General features: G+C 47.4%; 1 protein-coding gene across 3 annotated transcripts in view; it reads right to left on the reverse strand.

Annotated features, from left to right (window-relative positions):
• Positions 1-649, reverse strand: part of TSC1 (TSC complex subunit 1) — a 29,012-nt gene extending 28,363 nt beyond the window's left edge. For all 3 annotated transcript variants that reach the window (XM_032200143.1, XM_032200142.1, XM_032200141.1), the window contains exon 1: positions 600-649. The gene's annotated coding sequence lies outside the window, so the exon portion shown is untranslated. The remainder of the gene's footprint in view (positions 1-599) is intronic.
• Positions 650-6,000: the final 5,351 nt, after the last annotated feature.

A 6,000-nucleotide genomic window follows, 5' to 3' on the forward strand; every position in this document is an offset into this window, starting at 1 on the left:
TAAAAGCCTCATTAGAAGAAAAGGGAGGAGGGGGGGGAGAGAGAGAGAGAAGCAGGGACTAACAGGCAGCACCCCGACCGCCCGCCTGCCTGCCACAGAGCGCAAACTTCCCCGCTGCCCCCTTCCAACTTCTCGCTGACAAAAGGTCTCCGTGCACACGTAAACAACCCCCCGGCTTCCCGCTGAGCCCGCAACAAGCCAGAAAAAAAACCCGAGGAGCCCCGGCGGGCAGCGGGAGGCCCGGGGGGCTGCCAGCACGGGCAGGGGCACCCCGGGGCCGCCTCAGCACCCGCAGCCCCCTCAGTAGGGCTGGGGGGGGGAAGGGGGGAGAGCCCGGAGCCCGCTCCTCAGCGCCCAGAGCCCACGGCTGAGGGGGTGAGGGCGGGGAGGGACAGCGGGACGTGACGGGGACAGACGGACAGGGGGACAGCGGGCACTGGGGGGGGACAGGGAGAACACCGCGCCCCCTGCCCAGCCTCCCTCCCCTCGTCTCCCACCCCCCCCAAGCCCCGTTAAGTCTCCCCCCGCTCCCCCGCCCTCCGTGCCCGTGCCCCCCGCCGCCGCCCCGCCGCGGGGGCAGGAGGCGGCCGGGCGCTCACCTCAGCCCCTGCCGCCCGCCGCCGCTCCCCCCCTCAGGCCTCCTCCGGCCCGCAGGGCGCCGCCATCTTGGCCCTGCCTCCCCCTCCCCCCCTCCCAACCAGTCAGCGAGCGGCTGGCGGCTCGGATCCCTCCGCGGAGCGAAGTAGTTCCGCGCCGCCCCCGCTGCTCCTCTCCAGGATCCCCCGCCGGCCCCTCGCCGCCCCGCTCGGGGTGTTCGCCCTCAAAGGGGTTTCCCCCCCCGGGGTGCGGCGGGGAGGGGAAGGGAGAGAGAGCTGAAAAGGTCCCCGCGGCGGAAGGATCCGGGAGCGATGCGGCTCGGCGGAGGGGGGTCGCGTGATTCTGGGGGCGGGGCCGTGGAGGGGCGGTCACGTGGGGCGAGGGGGCGGGGCCGGGCGGCGGCCGGTAAACAAGGCCGGGGGGGCGGGGAGGGGAGGGGGGCGCCGCCATTGGGGCCGGGTCCTGTCAGCGCCCCGCGCCCCTCAGCTCCCCAAAACCGCCCCCTTTTGCCCCATTTCCCCGTTGTCCCCCAGGCAGCCGGCCCCGGGGCCGAGTCCTCACGCAAAGCACGGACAAGGATTTGGGTTTTATCCTGAAATCCAGCTCCATGGCACACCGAGTCCCTCATTCTTCTCCCTTCAGATCTTTGTCCATCCCTGTAGAGATAAACAGGGTTCAGGAGAAATTAAATTACCTCAGGGAAAGCTCTGCAGCCTTCATTCCTCAAAGCCACTCAACTTTCGGCTCCGTCTCAGCCCTCAGACCGGTGGGGTCTCAGCACTCCTTGTCCCCCACATAGGGGAGGTTGGTGGGGACACCCTGGCAGCCCCCTGAAGCGTTGGGGCCAATTCCTTAATCCCTCAGACCCATCCTCTGCTGCCCGTGGGAATTACAGGCACTGGATTTGCAGAGCAAAAAACTAGCTCTAAGAAGACACAGATTAGAACCCTATCACAGAAGTTACCAGTTGAATTTTAACTTTAGATGTGCTCTTCCCCCGCTGTCATCCCTGCAGGAGCGAGATAGTTCCTTTGTGTTGCACCTGTAAGGGGTCATCCCGCCTCTGGAGGAGATAGCATGTTTTTAATCTTGTCCTGCCTTGTGCATTGCAGTTGGTATTTATTGCAGTCTGGACTGAGAGATGGTATTTTTTTTTCCCTGCTGTGCAGACAACATGTTTATTTAATCTGCCACAGAAAAGAGTGGAAATTAGGATGAGTTTCAGAAAGGAACCGAAAGCAATTAGTTGTGTTATTTTAGTGTGACTTAATTACTATAGCATTAAAATTGACATAGAAAACATGGATGCTGCAGAAGGGGATGGCTGCTAGATTTTAAAGGGAAGACAACAGCATTAGAATGGGCTTGATGTGTTATAATTAACCTGTTTATTAAATGCATAACTCAGTAAGAATAATCTATTTACTTAGGATGCACTAGAGCATAGGACATGTAATAAAAACTCACAGCAATACACAAAATTAAATTGTCCTCAGTGGCAAGCTGAACTAGCTGTATATCCACCATGGCCCATGTGGGTCAGGAACAGCACAAGGTTCCAGCGTCCAAAGAACCTCTTTGTCTGCCAACACTGAAACAAGAAGAAAGAACAATAAAAATTATATCAATACAAATACAAAATATGACTGACCACATGGGGCCTGCCTAAAGGTCCTTCAAGCTTAAATGCATTCCCAAGACACTTTGATTTTTCCCTCCAGTTTGTATAAATCACCTTTTGCCATTGATTTAATTGAAGAGCAGAGGTGTTAAGATTAACAGGAGCCACAAACAGAAATTTAGGCAAGAGTAAGATCACAACACACCAAGGTGGCAGCTTTCCCGACTGTGTTCCCATCCTGCAACTATTTGGTGCGTAGGAACTCCTGAAATAAAACAAAGGAGAGAGGATGAATGATTGCTGAACCAGTTATAACAGTGTGCCCATCTCTCTTCAGGCATTCTAGTGTAGTGATAATAGTACTAGTCATGGAGTATCTGTGCCCATTACCTCAGGGATCAATTTGTATGAAACAGATATGGTACAGTTTGTTTGTTTTCAGTTGTTTCTATGGATAGATTACTGAAACTAGGAGATGTGGCCATCCTCCTTCTCCAAATGATTGTGCCCAGTGCTCTTTGGAGCACCTCTGAAGTCAGCTAACTGGTGAAGTTTTACTGAACAAGCTATTAGATATTTTTTGTGTGTGTAGAACTAGCCTTTTGTAGGATTTTTTGGTGGCTGACTTGGTTTTACCATCTCTTGTTTAAGAGACACTTTCTGCAGCCAATTGCAATTTATGTCAATGGGAAGTCTGTGCTCAAGGTGCTGGCAGAAGCCAGCTCCAATGTTTCATAAAAAAACATAGTCCTTTCAGCAGCTTGTCATTTTCCTGTTTTGTTTAATTCCTGTAACTGTCTTCACATGAAACCCTGAAGCTGCAATGTACATCTTGGTTTTCTGTTACAATGCTTGTCTTTTGTAGCGGGAAATGTAATCCTTCAAATGCCTGTGTTTAAGAGGATGCAAATCAGCTTGCTAGCACAATGCTTTGGGAACGTTTCTTTCATGCAAAACAGCTAGATAAATAAGGAGGGGAAGAGGGAAAGGAAAAAGGGATTGTTTGCTTCCATAAACAGCAAGAATTAATTATGCTCAGTAAATGACAGATGGGCAAAGATTAAAATCTGAATCTTTCTCAATTTGGGTGAAATCTACGCTCTTATCTTCGAGTTGCATCAAAACCCATTGCACAGCCTGTCCGGTGCCGTGGGGCAATGCGGTGTCCGCGCAAGGCACGACGACAAGAACTGTGACTTGTGGCTGTCCCAGCAGAGAGCGCTACGGCCCCCGCTGCCTGCTCACAGCCAGACACCAAATACCTCTGCAATGAATCCCAACTGGCTCTGGACCGCATCTGCTCCACCAGGGGATCACCACCCTGCAGCCGATCCTGTTGCATGGCAGAAAAAAAAAAGTTATTGTTTCCTGGTGCTCTCACCACGCTGTGCTACAGCAGGAAAAGCGACCACACAGAATCCTAGTGTAGTGCAACCAACTGTAGAAAACAGCGACATGCATCTGAAGGCATACAATGAGCAGAAAAACCCCATGACATAAAGGCAATTGTCTGACAGCAAAGTCCAAGCACTTGGCAGCTGGGTGTGTGCTTGTATATATAAACCTCTCAGAAGGCATCTTTGCTGTTCAACCCATGCACAGACTGAGCTGTCCGTGCAGGAGGGGATAAGCAAGGGCACACACAGCATGTCAGCATGCACTTGCACAGTTGGGAAATTGGTGAAAAATCAGAAAGCAGGTGAAATTGAGGAATTACCTTTTTTCCCCCCAAGCCTTTGGGAAGACCAGCTCTCCTTGTTCGTCTCCAAACAGGAGTTGTGTCCAAGGATTCTCCAAAGAAAATCACTGCTCCTCACCTCCTGTTCTAACCTTTACTGGAGAATCACCAGGTGACATGAGAAAAGTCACTGCCTCTGCTCTGCTCTCCTTTTTTCACCCTACCTTTGTAGAGAGGTTTGGCAGTCAGTTATTTCATACTTGCAAACCTATTTTCAATCCCTTTCTGAAAGCAAGCGATAGAAGAACAAATTCTTATTATTGCTCTTGAATCGAAGAGCTTTTTGCAAAGATCCTTGTTAATGAGCTTTCTTAAGTCTATAATTATATCCTATATACAGCTGTATATATAGAGAGCAGTGCTTAAAAAATGTATGAATTGCACACACGTATAGGAAAATGAAGGGTGATTAACACACATCTTTTTCAGTTCTTACTGTGAAAGCTCTTATTCCTTTTTCCTCGGAAATTGAAGAGATAAAAGATCCTTTCTAGTATATAATAATTTTGTGCATATGTGCTATATGGTTTTGTTTATGAGACTGAAGTGAGTGTGTGTATGCGAGACAGATGGTGTGTCTGTTTGTGAAAGATATGATGTGTGGATAAATGTGTAAAAATATAGATTTCTTTAAAGCTTTTTTTTTTTTTTTTTTTTTTAAAAAAAAAAAAGAACAAATGCCTGCTTGATACTTAATTTCCCTGTGTCATGCTCATTGTCAATATGACAGAAGAGTGTTCCTGCAGAAAGCAAAGCTGCCTCAGAAAGTTAAGGGTGCTGCCCCTAGGGTTTAGAGCTGGGCATCGTGAATTCTCTTCAAGTTTTCAAAGTCCTGGAAAGTTTTGATAAGCAAATACTTTCTGGGCTCTGCTTCTCTATTGGCTGTTTCTTCACCGCCAGATTTTGACACAAATAATCTGATTGAAAAATCAGGGAGGGGAACAGGGGCAAAAAAACAGAGAGAAAAAAGGAGAAGTATCTATTTCAGCAGACAGCAACTAAGTGAAAAAGTGGAAGAAGGACTCCAGCGAGAAGACATTTCACTGGGGGCTTGCCTGGGGAGATTGAGGCGAATCCAGTAAAGCAAAGTTCCCTAAACAGGTGATTTATTTATTCTTTTAAACACTTCAAATTTCAGTGTTTAACTCCTTTCTCTGATGTGTTTTATACTCTTTTTCTTACTCTTTTATTCTGTTTGCAAATATGTAACATGTTTCCCTGTGCAAGTCACTTGTACTGAGCATTTATGGTAATGGTTTATGTATATCAAACAGGTCAAACTTTTAAAAATTATATGCCATCTACTTGCTTTATCTTCCCACATGGGAAAATGATAATAGAATAAAATAGATGTGTCAATGGTCTCAGACACCTGCATCCCAGCAAGCTACATACAGCAGGGCAGTTTCCAGATGTAAACTTTTGTACCTGAGCATTGAGGATGTGCTGTATTTTTCCTTTTAATTGCTATTCTATGGAGCCAGACCTATAAATTCAGAAAACAGCACATCTCTGCTGCCATCAATTAATTTATGCCAATTTTCCTAGATGAGAATTCAGTCTCTCCTGGTTAGGATTTTTGCTTCAAACCTATCTTTTATTTATGTTCTCTCTCCATCCTTTCTAAGTATATGCTGATTAGTGTAACAAATTTTTTAGCATATGCAATTAGATATTTATAGGCATACCTCCTATACTACCAGGCTGGTTCAATACATTAAGCGGGAAAACAAATGGTTTACAAGTTCACAAAGTAAGCGCATGTATATATTAAAGGGAAATAGGATTTGTTAGATTGTGCTCTACCAGTCTTTTTATCCAGGGAAGCTTAAGGCAGTTTGCTAAAGCTAGCGGCATTCCCAACATCACCGGCAGCTAAAGGAAGTTTCTAAAGAACAAATGCTGCAATTTTGTATTCTAAACATTTTTTTTCTAGGCAATAAAGGTGCACAAGCATTTCCATTGCACTTCTTCAACAAAAATTTCACCGTAACTTCCAAGCTTTGGCATGATGTCCATTTGCCCAGTCTTACCACAAGAATGA

This window comes from Aythya fuligula, chromosome 19, assembly GCF_009819795.1.
Source record: "Aythya fuligula isolate bAytFul2 chromosome 19, bAytFul2.pri, whole genome shotgun sequence".
Classification (NCBI taxonomy): domain Eukaryota; kingdom Metazoa; phylum Chordata; class Aves; order Anseriformes; family Anatidae; genus Aythya; species Aythya fuligula.